We start from the raw sequence: 21741 nt of genomic DNA on the forward strand, positions 1-21741 counted from the left end.
TACTAAAGGCTCAAGCTCGAGCTCTATCGTAATCGTGAGTTGAGCTCGGGCTCAAGTATTATGTTGGGCTCAAGGTTGAGCTCTAAGAATGTTAAGTTTTAATACGGGCTCGAGTAACTTTATTTTAACAGGGGCTCAAGCTCGGGCTCACTAGTTCCACAATACCTCAGTTCGGGCTCGTTTTTAACGTGAAAACTTATCGGTCTCGTCTCAAGCTCACAATATTTATTTAAAAATACCTGAGCTTGGTCTCAAATTGAGTCCTTTGACCTATGAGATGTTCGTAAATTTAACTAATATTGCTTTTTGCCTATTTCATCCACATTTGGGATTTTCAAACACAAGAATTATCAAAAATCGGGTTCCTTCTAAGTCTGGCCCTAAGAACAACATAATTCTACGATAGTTAAAGAGCTTACGAAATGTATTACAAAATTTTAGAAAACCTTAATTTCGCTATGCTATACCTGCAAGGTTAGTTAATTTCCTCAAAGCTAAAAAATATGTAATAAATTAATATATCGTAATATATTTGTACGAAATATCGACAGCTACACTAAAATTTCGTCAGCTAGGCGCGAAATGTATTCGACAGGTGTTTTATTTAACGTGTATACTGCTTCGCGTCACTTTTATATTCAACATTGAAGTTCCTGTCCTAATAATTCCAGTTTGTTGCACGCGTTTGATTAAGAATATTTCCTCTTTGACGGTTTTCGAAGGGAATTCATATTTTACACAATTTGGTAGTTTGGTAAGGAAAGTTATCGAAATGATTCTCACCGGATAAAGAATACATCATAATTTCGGTAGTGACCATGAAACGAACGGCGTAAATTCACTTCAAAAGCGACCATGAAGACGAACGCCAGCAGAATAATCCGCTTCCCAAACTCTCCGACGTACGATTTCATATTTCCGTTTGAGGAGAATTTCGACGCCTTGAAAAACAAAGAATGGTTGAGCCAAAATAGGAACCTCTGCTGGTACATCGGCGCCTTTTACCTGAGCGCCGTTTTTGCCGGCAAGGCGTACATGAGGAACCGTCCACCACTGAGAGTTCGCAAATTCCTAATCATTTGGAACGTCGTCCTGTCCGTGTTCAGTTTGATCGGCGCCTACAGAGTGGTCCCGGAACTGGTCCACGTCCTGAAGGAATACGGTCTTCATCATTCGGTTTGTACGAGATTTGACTACGCCAACAAGATCAGTGGTTTCTGGGCAGTAGCCTTTGTCACGTCCAAAATTCCCGAATTGGCGGACACTGCCTTCATTGTCGTCCGCAAGCAGAAACTCGTGGTTCTTCATTGGTTCCACCACGTCGTCACGCTGTGCATCTGCTGGCATGTTTCACCCGACTATCCCTCCATGGCCAGATGGATGATGAGCGTCAACTATTCCATACACGCGGTGATGTACGCCTATTACGCCCTCCGCGCCCTGGGCATCCAAATTCCGCGCAGCATCGCCTTTGTCATCACGACGGCCCAAATATCGCAAATGGTGCTTGGACTCGTTGCTAGTGCTTACGCGGCCGTCGTTCTGATAAATGGCGGGCAGTGTCAAATGAACCCGGAAAGTGTCGTGGCCATTTTGTTCGGGTACGGCACGTTCTTCGTGTTCTTCGTTAATTTCTTTGTCCATAGTTATGTTTTTGACAAAAGATCTACGACCTTGAAAATTGAACGAAAGAAACATTCTTAACCTGTTGTTCCGTAAATAAGTCTCTTGGCTAAATATTTTACTGGGAAGGCAATCTCCCCCTAGCGAGGAGCAGTCAAACTCTCAGTAAGATGCGAAAGCGAGCGAACGCAAAACTCGATGAATTCCACCGTAGAGTTTGTGTTGCGAGTAGCTCTCAGTAAAATTTAAGCGTGTGAAGAATAAGTGTATTTATTATGGGAAAATATTATAGACTGAACGAAAATATTATCGACTTGGGGTATGATTGTATGTAGATTACTTTTGTTGATGTTTAAAGTCGGTTAAAATTTAGTATATACTGCCTAAACTTGTATTATTGGCGTACAAGTACCATAAATAACCTAATAGAAATAATTATGACATATTCTAGTGTTCTTATGATAATTTTCTAACCAACTTGGACCCTGTGTTGAAATTAACCATGATTTTGCAATAGCTATGAATATCAATTCGCTGAATATATTTGCTAGATGTCATACTTGGTGTTATTATGTTACTTATGAAGTACTAACAGGCCTTGAAATAAAAAAATAATGAACGTTACTATCTTTTTAAGCTATGGTAAACATTTTTCTCTAATAAATTTGTTTATTTTAATGTGCAATTTCTGTTAATAAATACTAAAAGTATCATTATAGTTCCCTTAAAGATGTTAGCTAAAGCCTTGTGAACTATTTATTTTATCCGATAGTAGATGGCTCCTCTGTAGAAGGTATTCGTCATCCCAAAGGGAACATTAAAAAAATCGTGTCGTGATACCGGAGCGCCATCTTTTGCTACAATTGGGAAGCTTGAACTTTCGGTTCTCTCATTTAAATTCAAACTTATTTTCGGAACGCATTATGCCTTACCACAATAATTAATTAATGCACGTCGTTCCCCTTAAGGAGCCTTTTCTGAAGGGTTTGGCTCTCTACCTACCTAGGTAGGGTGGCGGCTAGAGGTGTTATAAGCCTCCACTTTCTATCCCACAGCTGTGGGCGAAGTGAAAGCTGGTCGCCCCATTGCTAAGCCTTTTGGCGAGGTGAGTGGCTTGCGTCGAGGGTGCGACCGTCAGTAGTAGGGTTCTGCTATCCACTGCGGTTTTGCCAAATGTCCGGCTTGTTGATGCTGGTGTAGAGCAGAATGATGAGATCACCGGTGCAGCAGGCTGCCATGATTGCGCTTGGAACACCGGTATACAAATATCTGACAACATCCCTCTAAGCTAAAAATTCTTATATCATTGTGCGCATGTGCGTAGGTAACACGTGGTGCGATTCTGTTAGCAAGCCCCTCGGCCCTCCTGTTGGCAGTAATAAGCAACAGCCTACTTCTTTGCGTCTAGTCTGTTTTTTGAAATAGAAAATTGTAATATCGTTAAAAACTAAGATGGCGTAGCTTACGTTACTTTTAAACATGGCCGCTCCTTGTTATAACTTCGTACACTCGCAGGCGCTTTTATGCCTATTTTACCGATAAAGGGATGGAAATTAACCTCTGCACGCTTGCTAAAGAAATTTTTCCCAAGCGCATTTAATTTGGATGCTGGTGTTTTCCCTAAACGAAATTTCTATTTGGTGATTTGAACCATAAGTAACATACTTATAATAAGTTTGACAAATTTTCTGACCGAACATTTGTACTTGGGCATATTCAGTCACTAGGAGGCTCTGGGTGGAACTAAGCCTTGCCTGAAAATCAGTTCGGTCGTCAATGTCGAAGATGTTAATTTAAAGTCTTCCTATTTGACCTTGACTCTTTTGAGGCAATTTCGGACTTTCACTTAAGCGAGGCGAATTTCTTCAAATAAATTCTGAAGATGTCTTCGAACGGTGCTTGTGTTAAAAACCGGAAGGTTCACTCAGATATCTGTCCAAGCGGAAAGTCCATTCTTTGTTAACTGCAATGTACCAAAACAGATTGACATGCCTAAACATGTAAGGAAACGTTAACTATCATAATCAAATCAAATAACTTTTTCTGGTAATTAGTACGACGCCTAAATGAACAAACAAAATTATACATTTACCACGATATATTATTCAATATTTGGGAAAAAGTTTTTATTCGTAATTAGGGTTAGAAAAATTCATGATTTTCTATTAAAATGTCATACTTATTTCTATTTTGTTAGAAGGAAAGATAATAGCAAAATCAGGCTATTCCTTGGAAAATGACTGGTACCATTAAACCTGATCTCACAAATTCCCAAAATTTCAAAAATAGCCATCATCATTAAAATATATTAAAAATAACCAAGACATTAACGAACGTTACTAATATTACTTGGAAGCACTATTCACTTTTGGTAGTTTGCTTTAGTACCAATTGATAACGAAAGAAGTAATTAAATATGGTTACTTAATTAAAATTAATAGCTCTACGCCTTTAGAAAGGTTTTTAAGTTAAGATATTATTATTTTGGGCAACGTTTAACTACTAATCTATAATGAAAATTACCCGAAGTTGGTTTTTAAAGTAGATAATTCAAAATTATATTTTGACCAATACTAATTCGATTTGCAACAGGTTTGTATTAATCGTTTTCATTTTTAGAAATTGAATAAAAATTCGTTCAATAAGCTATGCAAATTCGCAGTCTAGAGGCAGTTTCTACCCCTCAAATGGCTACGATTTTAGGGTCGAAATGTTTGAGGGGAAATAGGGTCTGCCGACCTTTAAAGGTTGACTCTCTTCCGACTAAAAATGTACCCTAAAACGACGTTGGACCACAGTCGGCCCGATTTCAAATTGTGACTCTATACCGACTATAAAAGTGATGGTTAACTGACTCCGAAACTTCGTTGGGCCAACTGCAAAAAATTACGTATTTTCGACTCGAAACTGACTATAATTATAATTAAATATCATATAATACACGAATTACAAATAAAAAAGATCAATGAGTTTTCAACAGAGGGCTGTTTTATTTCTAGTACACGTATCATATACATACAAATATATATTTCCTACGATTACATGAAAAAATAAATTGATAGAAACAATAATATCTTTAAATATTTTAGATAAATTAAAACTTGATACCTTTTCGTTTGGTGCTTATTCCGAGGGGCTGATCACTCTGCGTAATCGGTAAACAGAGCCGTATCTGTACTAATGGGATTACGCGTAATCTTTGAAGTCCCTGCCTTTGGCAGTGCTAATCTAAGCGTAATCCGGCGTACAGACTTTCTAAGAGTGGTTAGCCCCTAGGCTTATTCACTATTTGAATTTCGTTAATCTTTTTAAATTAATAATAAACATTGTAAGGTCTTTTTCAAGTCAGCAAGTGGTCCAAAATGTTAGGTCACCATATCTAGAGCTCGGCGTTTGGATAAAAATTAACCACTTATTTTATTTTTATCCATAACCTACAATTATCCGAAAATATAAATTATTTTTTGCATGTTAAATCGTTGTTTATCCATGGATAATATCCATATCTAACCATACCGACTTTAAAAGGGATCAAAAAAGTAACTATCTCCAAAACTTTCAAGATTTTTATAGTCAGCATTTGAACCACGACACAAAAGCGACTTACTTACAAAGGAGACTACCCGAGGTGGCTATCACCGATTTTGTTGAAACTCGGGGGTTAGGTAGACCTTATGGTACTATGAAAATTGCCAAAGGGAAAAGATGCAATGGGCTTTAGTTTTCCCATGGCAACCGAAAATCGGTGATAACCACCTCGGTTAGACTTCTGTTAGTGCACCACCAAACCGCGGATGTGTACACCACATTACGGCTTAATATTTACCGTCATTATTACTCCTACTAGTTATGTAAACTGAAGAATTTAAGGTGCTCAGGGATTTTTACATATTTACATTTCCCTGATGTAATAGTTAAAGAAAAATCACTTTATGTTGTATGTCACTCGCACTATTTTTCTTTGCGCAAGATGCCATCAATTTTAGGGATAACCTCAGCAACAAACCACCAAGCAACGCCCAAAATGTCTCGGGACGTAGGCATTTCCGTGCAGAGACATTTCGGACCGCGGGGCAAATTATTTAATCGTGACGCTTCTACCTGAAATATAAATATATTATTTTCTCAAAAATAAAACATTTTACCCTCGCAATTTTTCGTTTCCTTCTATATTTTGTATGGAGAATTTGAAAAAAAATAAAAAAAATAAAAAAAATAATAAAAATAGCTATTTTCAGGGTCAAGGGTCAAATAATTAAACTCGTTTTTTCTCTTGGTAACAATATTTACTGTTTTAATCTGTATTTTTCATCGTAATTGTCTCTCCGTTGTCTTTAAAAAAAGATATCATACACATTTTTACGATAAGTAGAAACTGAGAAAATTATACGAACGTATTAGAGGTCAAGGTCATTTTCATAAAATCGCCTATCCCGTATCTCCGTAACTACTCGTCGCGAAAATTTCAGATCGTGGTTCCACGACAAAATTAACCCTAAATACAAGTTTTCATCGAAATCGGATTAAATATGGTGCTCCAGGTGGGAAAATCTTTCGTGGAATTACCCTGATGACATGTATAATACATTAATGTTAGATACCTATGTACATACATCACCCCAATTTCCACATAGGCAAAAGCTCGTGCGTGGTGGGGGAAAAACATTAGAACAATAATCATTGTGACCTTTGTGTGCTACAATTTGATTTCAAAGCCATTAAGTAAGCAATAAGTTAAGTATAATTAGGAAGAATTAAAAAGAAACAAATTAAGAGAACAGTTAATTAAAACCTAGAAAATCGTACAAGTTTTTGTATCCATAATCAGCTAGCCATATAGACATTCTTTTTTTTATACAAATGAATATTGTTACAAGATTTAATATTTTTATTTAATATATTATAAAGTTTGGATCCAAGATAAAGTGGATTTTTTTAGCCAAATGGTTTTGTTTTTTTATCTAGTATGAAATGACCATCTGAAGCCGAACGGGTGTTGTAAACATTATGGTTCAAAAGGTTATCGCGTTTTACAAAAGTGGACATTAAGATGGTTTTTGTATACAATTGTTTTATTCTGTGTTCGAAGGCACTCCTACGTAAACATATTCTTATGATTTTTCGTTGGGCAATTTCCAAAGGCTCTATAATTGACTTAAAAGTACCACCCCTAGCAATTATGCCACAGCTTAATATAGATTGTGCCACAGCGTAATATACAGTTTTTGTCCATGTTAAAGAAAGGAAGCCTCGAATTTCATAAAATTTGAAGATACACGATCGTAATTTTTTTATAATGTTATTAATGTGGTAATCCCACTTTAAGTTTTGGTCAATAGTTAACCCTAAGTATTCAATTTTTGTGACTTCTTCTAATTCGAGGTATTTATCGGTACAGATATGAGTATCAGGGTGGTTATGTATTTTTAAATTGAGGTTATTCCGATTTATTTAAAAAACGTTGGTAAAAAGAATATCATTTTAACTTATTTAATTATGTTTTTTACGCAACCAAGCATTTATTTGAATAAAAGTGGTATTTATTTAAATAATTGTTTGTTTTATTTAAATAATAGGCTTATTCACTTTCGATTATTTAAACATTTTACAATTTTTATTCAACTATTGGTTATTTAAATAAATATTATTTAAATATCGCCGAGCTTATTTTATTCATGGATAAAAATTAATCGAATGCCGAACACTAGTCTTTCTACAGCTAAACAAATATACTTCGTTTTATCTCCATTCAAAGTAAGCAGACAAATGTTTACAGCCATAAATACTCTATTTAGCGAGTTTTGAGCACTTTCATAGGCTTCAGCCCAAGTATCAGCATTACATAGGATAAGAGTATCAACCGCAAATGATATTAAACGACCATCTATTTGAATGTTTCATATTCCATTCACGTAGACTAAAAATAGAATGGGACCTAAGCAGGGTTGGCAAAAGACCGGCAAAAACCTGTTTTTGCCGGGACATGTGGGAAAAACTGGTAATAACCGGAAAAAATGAAAAAAACCGGAAAAAAGTCGAAACAACTCTTTTCGTGCTAAATTAATCATTGATATATCTATTAAGTGACTAATTTGGTCATTGCAAATAGGATAGATGAAAAAAAGGCCAGAAGAAGAGTAAATAGAATAGAAGAATATATTGCTTTTATTATTTATTTTTTATTGAATTTTGGCACTAGAGGTGGAAAAACCATGGAAATACGATTTTCCCCACGGTTTTTAACAGGAAAACAATAGGTGGAAAAATCTAGTCCTTAAGTGGAATACCATAACTTAAAAGGCGAGGGTAAGTATTATTTACTTTAACTACCATAAACGATCACGCAGATAACTTTTAAACCAATCTAATGCCAAGCCTCGAATACCATATTTTTCAAGTTTTTTTAATAATATAGGGTGAGAAACGTGTCGAAAGTTTTTTTTAAATCTATAAAAATACTAATTGCTTTTTTATTTTTATCTAGGTAATTATATAGGTAATTTGTAACTTCAAGTAACGAGTCGTTGGTATTTAATTTTTGATGAAAGCCATATTGATTTTTCGATAATAAGTTATTATCTTCAAGGAATGTAGTTAACCGAGTTTTTATAAATTTTTCAAATATCTTCGAGATATTACTTATTAGTGAAATTGGTCTGTAGTTTCCTACAATATCTTTTTTCCCTGCTTTAAAAACAAGAATTATAATAGAGTGTTTCAATATATCCGGGAAAATACCGTTAACAATAGATATATTCAAAATGTGGGATAAAGGAATTGATGTATGGTTTTTGAGTAGTTTTATAGATTTTATACTGATGTTGTCCAGGCCATTGGAATTAGTATTTTTTAAGTTTGAGATTATTATTTCAATGTCTTTGGGAGTACTTGGTGAAATGAATAGACTACCGGAGTTTTTATTAGAATTAATTGCGTACCCATTCTCACTATAATTACGATTATTACCTTGGTTTATCATGTGCAAGTGTTGGGCCTACTGAAGAACAATATTCATTAAAGAGGTTAGCTACAGTTTTAGGATTATCTACTAAGTGACGGCCATTTTTAATATTACCAATTGATTGTCTTTTTCTTTTTTTCAGGTTCTGGGTAGCTTGGTTTATAGTTCTCCAAATTAGTTTTGGGTCTTTATCTTTATATTGGATTTTATTTTTAAAATAATTAAATTTGACTGTTTTAATCAAAGAATTAATTTTATTTCGATGATTTCTATAATTTTTTTTTAAGAGAAGGTTATAAGGTTCAATTTTTATTTTTGTTGGCCATTTTATCTCTTTTTTTTACCCCAATGTAATCCAAGGTTTTAATTTCTCTTTGTTATGTGATATTTTTATTTTTATTTCTGTGTGGATAAATCGCTATAGTTTGTAAGCTTATCTTTAAAAAGGTCAACAGAAGTACCAGAGGTTATATATTCCCTTTAAACCGATCAATGTGAGCCTGTGCAGTGACGGATATCACGGTGTGCTACTTACTAGTCTAAACGTGTAAAAAAGGTTTTACGAATTTCTCTATTTTTTTTTACGTTCGGGTTTCACCCCCAAAACGGCCCCAAGTGCGCCCCCACCCCTAGCTACGCAACTGAGCCTGTGATAGTTCATGTTTCGAGTGAGGTGAGCAGTATAGGGAGAAGGTTTAATAATAACCGTAATATAACTAAACAATGTAAGCCTCTGTTTTGGCCAATCAAGTAAATGAGGTGGCTTTTTCAATCCGTTGAATGAAAAGCGATAAGGCGTGTTTGGTAATGGGCGTAGATGAATTGGCGCTCAACCAGTGAACAAATCTGTGGCGCCGAGCCAGAGAAAATGAGATAGCGCCTATTATAGAGAACTTACCGCTATTAACTACGACCGGAGCGATTGGACTTATCAGGCAATGGGAAATTCTCTCTCCGTTCCGTGGCCTGATAAATTCGCGTCCGCCAGAGAGGGGATGGTGTCCCCGGGGATCTGGTCCGCAGGCCGCGGCACGTCTCGAGGTTTAGCCTCGAAACACGGTCAATCGATAATCTTTTTCGCGGTAAAACCTCTAGCTACCACCGAAGCGACTTCTAACGTTGGGAATTTGTTAGGTAATGCGCCGAAAACTCGATACCGTCGAACGAGAACGCCATATAAAAGGCTCATTTGTCAACGCGCCGACACTGGCACGTGCCTAAATTAGGGCTTCGAAATTCCGATAGGGAATGCTTTCGGGACGAGATCGAAAACGTCTACGTGTACCTTTCGAAAGCGATCGACTGATGCTACTGTACAGCGATAAATAACTCGTACAATTCAACGCGTCACTATGTCTAATTTACGGACGTTTTGATCTCAATTGGAAATTTGTCACTATCTCAATTAGGTCCAGAACGGATTCCCGCGAGGTTGTATCTGGCACTGCGGCTTATGGTTCCCGTATTAAGTTATTATACCTACGCTTTTTAGTACAGGCAATCTAGGGTTTGACCCGGAACAAAATGCCATAGTTTTGAAACTCGGGTATTTTATAGAATTCGGAGCGCTATTTCACGTGGTGCAATCCCCCCCAATTATCCACTTCAGGAAAATCCGCCAAAAATGGATAAAAACGTCATAATTAATGAAGATATCATCCGATTTTTATGTGTCACACCTTTAACGATTCGTTATTACGTTACCGAAAACGTGTTATCTAAGACTTTTGCCTAATTAATTACGATTAGAAATATAATTTATTAAAACAAATAAGTATACAAGTTCGTGAAAAAAAACTATTTATACAATTTTCTGTTGAACGTGAACGTACCTTTTTGCATATTTCGTCATAATAAGTGGCGGCGCCAGCAATAGGCACAGGTAGGCACGTGACTACCAGCCCTACCCTACCTGTGAATTTGAAAGGGCCTCCAAAACGCTATGAATAGGGGCCTCCGAAAACTATGTTTAGGGACCTCGAAAAACCAAGATGCATAGGGACTTCCAAAACTATTATTGGCGCCTTCGAAATTTAAAATAAAGTTATCGTAATAAATACAAAATTTGTTGTTTAAACTCCAACTATTTCGCCTAATCTCGTAAAGGGGCCTCAACATTCGGTCCCACCCAGGAATAATTAATGGTGCCGGCACTGGTAATAGTTCATTTACTATTAAATCATTAAATTTTAACTACACTGATATTAAGATAAGTTGAGAACTGAACAATTTAAGGGGCAAAGTAGAAAAAAACCCAGGGAGCAACCTATTTAGTTCGAAGTTGAACCTTTTAAATTGGGGTTCAAATATGCCACTAAAAACGAATACAATTAAATACAATAATACACAAGGCACCACCTTTGGCCTAAGTCATCAAGCGACCTTTGAAGCCTTTAATTCAGGTGGCCGGGTTACAATGCGTAGGAGGGTGGTGGCAAGCCATGCATGCCACGGGAGCCAACAGCTCCCTACACTCACTATTACCGTTAACCTCAACCATTTAAAGTTCACGTAACCACCCAAAGTATGAACACCTCTAAACCTCTTTCTGTGCGATCAACCACCTTCAAAAATACCAATACCGAGCTTCTATAGGTTCCTTTATCCACCTTTATTAAGTTCGATACTGATCTTCCGTTTATGTTCAGCCCTGCTTGGTTGGTATTATCTAAGCCGTCACTCAGAAAGTTGATTGTTTTTATATAGCTAAGGTAGACTACGTGAAGCGAGTATATTTCAAAATGTATCAAATGAAAAACTGAACTATTTACGTAATCAATGATAGTTTATTAATCATCTATAACGATAAGTCTTAAAGTTTGTCCTTTTATTTATTTGTATGTCATGTTCCTAAAAACTCGAGAACAGTTAGCTCTAGAGCTTTGAAATTTTAACTCAATATTCAGGGCCTGATTTCCAACTAAACGCGCCTAATTCCAAATACCTGACATGGTTATTAATCAAATTCAATTTTATTTTGCGCCCGTCCCGACCTTTAAACTTATGGAACGGGTTAGTGTGCAATTCGTAGAAGGGGAGTTAGTGTGAAAGAAAGGGACTTCGAAGAAAGGGAGGTTTGGTTGAGATTTTTAGGTAGTTCAGGACGTGTAGCGTTTTTGCTACAGCGTTTACCTTTCTTACGTACAAATCAGATCTAATTCGTAAAACTAAGACCCCGGGCGAAGCCGGGTACTAAAGCTAGTTTACTATAGTATTACCAAGAACCCATAGACGTACTAATCTATATTTTTTAGGAGGCGGGGCTATAGTCTTCTACCACTATTGTTACTCGGCGTTTCTCGATAGCCCGTTTTCTCGTGAGGCTTTTACTGAGTTCGCGCCGGAAGTCGGAAAAATCGGGCTCCATAGCAGGGTGAGAAATAAGGAATTTCAATAGATAACCCAAAATTATATTACTCACCTTTAGTTTTCTTTCGTTTAGAATTTTTTTTTAGAGCTACAGGCATGATCCATTATTGTTTTAAAACAATATAACGCAAAAATATCTGGCATCTTGAAAACCGCAAGTCAAAAACCACGGCGCAATTTTCACCAAAGCTTTTTAACTAGATGTCGGTAGCCCTGCCAGCAGCGGCTCTATGGAGGCAGGTTTTTCCGACTTCCGCCGGGAACTCAGTAAGAGCCTGCATTACGTGCAAGGAGCTTGATTTCCAAGCTAGGGTACGTAGTTATATTATCTTCGGTAACATATACCGATGGTTCTGTGGTGGAACGCTCACCTGTCATGCAGGAGGGCTGGGGTTCGAATCCCGCCCTATACTATCGCAAATAGATAATAAGACGTATACCGTAAACATTTGGTGGAAGCCCTGCAATTTGGACGTTCACTCTAAAAAAAAAGCATTCAATTTCCTTTCAAAATGGAATAACACTATTCAATTTTGAATGCCGCTTCAAATAGGCATTCAAATTTAACCGCTACCATTCAATTTTAAAAAAGCTTTCAAATTGACGTTCTAATTTTACTAATTCCTTTCAATTTTGAATAAACATTCACCTTGGCGTTCAAATTTAATAAAAACCTTTCAAGTTCAATTCAACAGTCATCCTGGCGTTAAATTTTGACTACAAGTTCTACATCCATTCAATTTAACAGCAGTTTACACAAAAGCATTGGCGTCGCTAGGGTGTTTTAGGCGGCGCTTGAGCCACCTGTCAAATTTCTGAAGCGCCACCTAAAATTTCCTAGTAGCGCCACCTAAAACTCCCAATTTTTCCAATTCACTTGTCGAAAAGTTTCTTCGAACTTAAAAATGGGCATCAAAAATTTTTTTTTTCATAGTCGGCCTCAATATTTCAACTTTAAAAACCTTTTTGGGAGCGCCCCCCTCCCCCATATCACTCACTATAGGACGCCCCTGACCAGTGCTAATGGCTTAAGCGCCACCAGTTTTGAAATCCTGGTGACGCCACAAAAGATCGTTGGTCGAGTGAGCTCTCGGCTGCTGTGTCGTCTGCTATATATAAAAAGTGACGACGCTTACGCGAGCTAAATAGTGTATCCAAGCGACTTTGTGAGCAGCCGAAGTTTAGCAGACGACGGTTTGCTCAACCTTAACGAACACGCATAAGCCTCTGCGTTCAAAAATCTTTCACGATGCTTTTGACGTCTAAGCATCCAAATGGCAAGGTTTCCAACAAATGTTCACGGTATACGTCTTACTTGTGATCGCATCGGGTGGGTTTCGAATCCGAGTCCTCCTGCATGACAGGCGGGCGTTCTACCAGTACCAAAGAACCTCCGATACTTAAAGGGGCTCCAAAGTTCGGTGGCAAAATGTGTGTAAAGTCAGTAAAGTGCGAAATATACGGTTGACTCTGCCCGCCTCTGCCAAGGCCGAGTGAGGGGTTGGGGGAATGAAAAGCATGCTCAATTTTATTTTTTTTTGCCACCGAACTTTAGAGCCCCTTTAAATCACTTTGTTGAAAATTAGAAATTCAGTTTCGTCAAAAGCGTATATCAATAGTGTTTTATTTTTCGCTTCTTATGTAAATACATGGAAGAAGAAAGCTTTATTCTTCCATTATAAATTTTGGGTTCGATTTAAATTATTGCACAGAAGAAATTGAAATGTTGTGACTCGCGTATTAGTAATTATACAAATGAATTAACAAATCCGGCTACCGGGAATAGAACTCCCGGCGCTCTGCACTCCGAGCCAGTGCTTAACCGTTGAGCCACCGACACTTACTGCACCGGACACTTTTTTTAAACATAAAGCTTAACGTTTCTCTGCCATTCTTTATGCTTTTTAATTTTGGAAGAGACAATTGTTTCTTTAATAGTTTTGTTATACATTATTTATATAATTAATAATAAAATTTGAGCTGAGCTTTTTTTAAAGACAATTCAGTGCAATTTTTTTATTTTAATTAACAATATTTAAACGGTATGGAATCGAACCCGGATCACTAGATTTAGGCGGGTAATGCCTAAAGAATTAAAAAACTAGGACTCTTGGCTAAGATCAATTTTATTTTATTTAATTATTCACTCGAAGATCTATTTGGTCCGAGTTTCGCGTTTTCATCCGCTCGAAGACCTATCGGTACGAGCTATTAGTAAGTTTTTATTTTTTTTTAAATTTCTTCAAATTTGTTTAGGGTTTAGCTTTATTATCCCTTTTCATTATGGACTTATCTACTTATTCACCAATTTTTCATCCTGTACAATGCAGTCCATAGGTGGTTCCTTTTAACTTAACATTACGTATATAATAATCTCCACCACTCTCCCCCTATTCGGCTTTCCGTTGCTATGCAACTCGTTTTGAAATTTTTAATATTTAGGCTTAGTTTCTCTATTCGGTGTTATAGTCGCAAGCCAGATTTCCCGCACGGTACTGACGAGTCCCAAATAGGACGAAACCGGTCTACCGTTGGATTTTCTGGCTATTTTATTTTATTTTATTTTATTTTATTTAATTATTCACTCGAAGATCTATTTGGTCCGAGTTTCGCGTTTTCATCCGCTCGAAGACCTATCGGTACGAGCTATTAGTAAGTTTTTAAATTTTTTTAAATTTCTTCAAATTTGTTTAGGGTTTAGCTTTATTATCCCTTTTCATTATGGACTTATCTACTTATTCACCAATTTTTCATCCTGTACAATGCAGTCCATAGGTGGTTCCTTTTAACTTAACATTACGTATATAATAATCTCCACCACTCTCCCCCTATTCGGCTTTCCGTTGCTATGCAACTCGTTTTGAATTTTTTAATATTTAGGCTTAGTTTCTCTATTCGGTGTTATAGTCGCAAGCCAGATTTCCCGCACGGTACTGACGAGTCCCAAATAGGACGAAACCGGTCTACCGTTGGATTTTCTGGCTATTTTATTTTATTTTATTTTATTTTATTTAATTATTCACTCGAAGATCTATTTGGTCCGAGTTTCGCGTTTTCATCCGCTCGAAGACCTATCGGTACGAGCTATTAGTAAGTTTTTAAATTTTTTTAAATTTCTTCAAATTTGTTTAGGGTTTAGCTTTATTATCCCTTTTCATTATGGACTTATCTACTTATTCACCAATTTTTCATCCTGTACAATGCAGTCCATAGGTGGTTCCTTTTAACTTAACATTACGTATATAATAATCTCCACCACTCTCCCCCTATTCGGCTTTCCGTTGCTATGCAACTCGTTTTGAAATTTTTAATATTTAGGCTTAGTTTCTCTATTCGGTGTTATAGTCGCAAGCCAGATTTCCCGCACGGTACTGACGAGTCCCAAATAGGACGAAACCGGTCTACCGTTGGATTTTCTGGCTATTTTATTTTATTTTATTTTATTTTATTTTATTTTATTTTATTTTATTTTATTTTATTTTATTTTATTTTATTTTATTTTATTTTATTTTATTTTATTTTATTTTATTTTATTTTATTTTATTTTATTTTATTTTATTTTATTTTATTTTATTTTATTTTATTTTATTTTATTATTCACTCGAAGATCTATTTGGTCCGAGTTTCGCGTTTTCATCCGCTCGAAGACCTATCGGTACGAGCTATTAGTAAGTTTTTAAATTTTTTTAAATTTCTTCAAATTTGTTTAGGGTTTAGCTTTATTATCCCTTTTCATTATGGACTTATCTACTTATTCACCAATTTTTCATCCTGTACAATGCAGTCCATAGGTGGTTCCTTTTAACTTAAGATCATTGTGTACTATCTTGTATATAGCGGATACACCTTATTATTAAATTAATTGAATTAAACAAAGTTGTTTTGCCGACCGACCGTAACCATCGAAAACCACATTCAGGGTACCATAAATTTGTATACCAAACGTGATCGGGCTGAGCTATTTAAAATACGAACCAATTAATTAATCTAAAATGAATATTACTTTAACCCTCTAGTAGCACAAATTTACACGATTAAAAAAATTTACAAAATTTTGAAATTCATTTTACAATAATTTTCGACGTTCAGCCCCGCTTTCTCGTAACGGCTGCGGAAGCGCTCCGGCCTGGAATCATTTGCGTTTTAAAACGTGGCAGCGATGCGTCGCTACCCACTCCAAAAAGACCCTGCTATTACTTAAGAGCATCGTGGGAACTAGGCCATTTTTTCCCGGTTGTGTTAAGCCTTAGCCTACTTTGTTGCTCAACTACCACGACTTCAGGAGGGTACTTTTTAACAAGCAGGTAAATATCAATTGGTTTTGCTATTCTAATTTTATATTATTCTTGGCTTAGAATTAAGCAATGAAATTATTTGTTCTTAAAGAAAATATAGGGTTCCCCGCTTCCGGTAAACAATGGCTACGTTAAGCTTATGGAATGACATTTTTTAAACACTAGTAAACGTTTAGTGTTGAAATGAAAACTATTGACTCTACAGATTTTAAACAGAAATATACTTGATATAAATTTAAATTGGGAATTTAGATTTCATTTTATTTCGCTACCTGATCTCCAAAACCTGGTAACTCGAAATTAATGGTTGGCGTTTTTAGAAAGAGCTTTTCAGCCTTCACTAAATAAAAATCAAGATAATTCACCACTTCAGTAACACGATCTGCGCAAACGCAGTGACTGACGCGTCATCTACTATTAAAGAAGAGAACTGCTTAGTATGCAATTTCCTTCATCCGTTTCTACAAAATTTATAAAGTATGTGCTCTCGGAAAACTTCCGTAAATGGCACAATAAATACTGAAGTGGTGAATTACCACATAGTTTCATAGTTCACGTTTAAAGTGAGAATAATTTTTTTAAAGCATGCGGTTTTATATTTTACAAAATTTATATTTTTATATTTTTATATTTCATACAGGATCCAATTGTGAATACACCGAAAATAGTATTCCCAAATGAAAACATTAGAGAAATATTCAATTCTCCCTTGGAGGTTAAAATTGACGGGGTGTCATTTGACGTCAACTCTATAAGAATACCATACGTTTCAACTTAAGTATCCGACTTCCTTGAGAAAAACAATGGATGAAGAATTTCCAGAAAGTGTTTTTTAAAATTGTAACAACGGATGTTTCGTCGCCGGTAGTAGGCATATTAATAGACTTACAGAATAACTATAAGTTTATGGATCATGCTTTAGAATACACTTTAATTTTGTTTAAAGAATAAAGTTTAAATTTCAATAAAAACGTATTTTCTAAACTATGAACTTATTAATGCTGTAAGCTTACTTGTTCCCTTTCTAGCACATAAACAACTAAACATATTTGTCGCCTCAAATTCACCATATAATAAAAATGATTCATGCACGCCTGTACGCGTTAACGTGAAGCTCAATTGTCGTTATATTGAACGACATATCGCTTAAATTTGAACAGCAATTCAGGTACATTTGATCGCCAAAAGACTTAAATTTGAATGCCGGAACGCTTAAATTTGAGCGCCAAAAGACTTATGCCTACATTTGAGTGATAAATCCCGCACATTTGAAAGCCATTTCAGGAAAATATGATCGACCCAAGACTTAAATTTGAATGCCAAAAGACTTATATTTGAACGCCAAAAGACTTAAATTTGAACGCCGGAACATTTAAATCTGAGCGCCTAAAGACTTACATTTGAATGATATATCACGCATATTTGAACGCCATTTCGGGTAAATATGATAGACCCATGACGCTTAAATTTGAACGCCTAAAGACTTACATTTGAGTGATAAATCACGCACATTTAAACGCCATTTCAGGTAAATATGATCGACCCAATACTTAAATATGAACTCTAAAACCTACATTTGAACGTCAGAAGACTTAAATTTGAATATTAAATCACGCACATTTGAACGCCATTTCAGGTAAATATGAGCGCCAAAAGAGTTAAATTTGAACGCCGGATCGCTTAAATTGGAACTTCAGCAATCAAAGATGAATTGTGCGACTATTGGCTTTGAATGCTTTACCCATTCAGGATTGAATCTTCGCTTTCGATATTGAATGTTAACCTAGTAGTCAAAGTTGAACGCCCCCGTGAGCACTTACATTTGAATGGTAAAGCATTTCACCACAGTGGCAAGGCATTGAATGCTGATGCATTCAATTTCTAGTGTTGTGTTTTTAGAGTGTTGAGACCGTAACCCTCAGTACTCGGTCCATGTCAAAAGTTAATAACTATTTGGAGAGTAGTTACCCTATAAGTACCAAACACATAATCATTCAAGAACACGATACGAACCAACACACGACACAATACACAAATCATACACGAACAGGATAAGAGGAACCATACCATACAATACAATACACACGAATGGATATTGTTCGCAATGCAAAAAGCGCTTTCGAAATACAAAATCGCGCATTCGCATAACTATGTACACAGACCGCAAAAAAAATACGCGGTTATGGAAATTAAGGCGATTTAGAAAATGTTTTAGCAACAAGTTGGCAAGCCAAAATATACTTCTCCTCGGAAGAATTGTCCCTAGTGGTATTAATTTCTCGAGACGACCCTTAAAGATATCTCCGCAATTCCGAGTTATTTACTAAAAACGTAATCCCGGTTCAATCCCGCCCGGTATAAAATTTTAATTTTAATTAAAATAATTGAGACGAAACAACCGAGTTTAATTTATTCAGAATAAAATAAATTAAGTAGTTACAACAGCGAGTTATACGTACTAAAACAATGCACAATTGATTTTAACCCAATTTACATTACAAGTTTATCAGTTAAATATAATACGCAGCAAATTTTAATGAAAGAAATATCTACAGAGGGTATTTGTATTTTTCTCGCTTACGAAATACTTGCCGCATCTTTAACGGTATCTTTATGAAGATACCGTAGAGTAGCTATATTCGACATCTGGTAATGGACGATTCGTAGACTTCCAGTTGACGTTGTGACACATACCGCATGAACAGGACCAATACCATTCAATTTCCAATATCATATAATGACTCGCACACCCAGGAAATCAATGACTGCATTAGGAATCGTAGATGTCCAAATATCCACACCAATAAAAATGAATTAACAAGAAGCGAAAAACTTTCCATTCACAAAGCACAGAAAGCCACTTGACTAAACGACAGCTCGTTTATCAATAAATGACCGTAGACGGAATAGTTAGGGCTCTTCATAAATAAAAACAAAGAACTTAATTGATGAACTGCATTAAACATCTTAATCAGTCGAGAAAACGTTTAAAACAAATTACGAAGTAATGACGACTCAGTTAAAAACCAGACCAACATAAGTGTAAGAGCACGATGTATACAAGTCGATATTTTCTTCATAAATGAACGATTACGCTAAACACGCAATAGATAAAAATATACGATTGAAAAACGAAATAAATTACAAAAAATATAACGCAATCAAGCAACAAATTCCTTCAAAAATTTAGGAACCAAACAATAGAAAATGTAATTATAGCAAGAAGTATGGCACCTTACAATTATGAAACCGGAACTTTCAACGTTATTATAATGAAACCAGATAAGCTAAAGAACACGACGTACACACTATAAAGTTTCCTCCAAAACTGGACTCTTTCGTGGAAAAAAATAAGGTAAAAAAATTAGATAAAAATATAAGATCAAAGAATAGACAAAAACAACATTATCTCGATCAGTAAAAATAACATACGACCCTTCCTTTGCCTAAAACCCAGATACATATTATATTAAAAAAAACGTATCCGAAAAAATAAACCTACTGACAATTAAAGAGTTTATTAACGTCATTGAATAATGTATTACAGATTTATAACACAACGTAAAAGGAATCAATAACACAGCGGCAATGAATCAAAGTCCTAAAACCGCGCTCCCGGTTCAATTCCCGACGAAATAAAAACAAGTTCACAAAAATTAAAAAACAAAGTTCAATAAAAAATATCCACAGATATTGTATTCATCCGTTTATTAAAAAAACCCGCCTTATCGTAATGGTTCGTTTACTTTAATATTATCCTTTAGGAAGTCAATGGCTCGGCGGTGAACTATCCACATGGAAACAATGCGACCCGAGTTCAATTCCTGATCACGATCACATTTTACATTAAAATACTTTAATATTTAATTAAATATAAGATTAATTATAATTTATAAATATTTAATTAAATATAAGATTAATTATAATTTATAAATATTTAATTAAATATAAGATTAATATAATTTATAAATATTTAATTAATTATAAGATTAATATAATTTATAAATATTTAATTAAAAATAAGATTAATATAATTTATAAATATTTAATTAAAAATAAGATTAATATAATTTATAAATATTTAATTAAAAATAAGATTAATATAATTTATAAATATTTAATTAAATATAAGATTAATATAATTTATAAATATTTAATTAAATATAAGATTAATATAATTTATAAATATTTAATTAAATATAAGATTAATATAATTTATAAATATTTAATTAAATATAAGTTTAATATAATTTATAAATATTTAATTAAATATAAGATTAATATAATTTATAAATATTTAATTAAATATAAGATTAATATAATTTATAAATATTTAATTAAATATAAGATTAATATAATTTATAAATATTTAATTAAATATAAGATTAATATAATTTATAAATATTTAATTAAATATAAGATTAATATAATTTATAAATATTTAATTAAATATAAGATTAATATAATTTATAAATATTTAATTAAATATAAGATTAATATAATTTATAAATATTTAATTAAATATAAGATTAATATAATTTATAAATATTTAATTAAATATAAGATTAATATAATTTATAAATATTTAATTAAATATAAGATTAATATAATTTATAAATATTTAAAATGATGTAGAATAAATTATAGTACCTAAAGCAGCGTTCAGACTATGTGAAAATGTTACGTTAGCGTCGGTCGTGTTGTTTCGGTTATGTTGGTCGCGTCGGTTCGTTCATTTCACTGTTCAGAAAGGAACCAACCTCGCACGGAGATTAAAATAAAAGGTGATTGTTCACATTGAGTTGGGAATATTACGAATGTGCCGTCTACTTTAAAATGACCAGAAAACGTTATCATATGACCCATGGCGCCATCCATTATTTAAAAAAAACTCTTTTACAGTTAGAGAGAAAGATGGAGATTTCCACAATCTTATTCCGACGCGAATGGGTGTTAGAGGTCTGTGCTACTCCTAAGCCGATGTCTTCCCTGAGTTCCCGCGTTAAAATCCTGAATTGTCTGCTCTGAACTTTTTGAGCTTGAAACCGAGACGCCATCTAGGCAGTCCGCAACAAATGAAAAAATGTAAAAGACACGCGTGAAAAATTAAAGTCTCGGTTGAGAAGTCTGAACGGTGTAAGAAAGAACCGACACGATCGACGCAAACGTCATATTTTCACCTAGTCTGAACGCTGCTTTACGTTATAACTTCGTTAAGGACATTCGCCAAAGCTGTTTTTTAGAAAAAAAAACCATTGCTTAACCAGCGTTGGTGGTTGAGTGGTTAGAGTAAATCTCTTGTACGCAGCAGATCCGAGTTCGATTCCCGGCCGGCGGCAATAAATCAAGCAGCGTTCAGACTATGATTAAATTGTTAATAAAAAAAACTCTGTAGTCACCAAAAGAAAATATTTCCTACCAAAAACCAAATGGCAGCGAAACGGATCCCAAATTGGTATAAATCAGCATATTCACAAGTCTATAAACATATCC

General features: G+C 34.8%; 1 pseudogene; it reads left to right on the forward strand.

Moving 5' to 3' along the window:
* Positions 1-855: 855 nt before the first annotated feature.
* LOC149927016 (very long chain fatty acid elongase 6 pseudogene) lies at positions 856-1704 on the forward strand (annotated as a pseudogene).
* Positions 1705-21741: the final 20037 nt, after the last annotated feature.

This window comes from Leiobunum rupestre, chromosome 9 (genome assembly GCF_980474605.1).
Source record: "Leiobunum rupestre chromosome 9, qqLeiRupe1.1.hap1, whole genome shotgun sequence".
Lineage (NCBI taxonomy): Eukaryota > Metazoa > Arthropoda > Arachnida > Opiliones > Sclerosomatidae > Leiobunum > Leiobunum rupestre.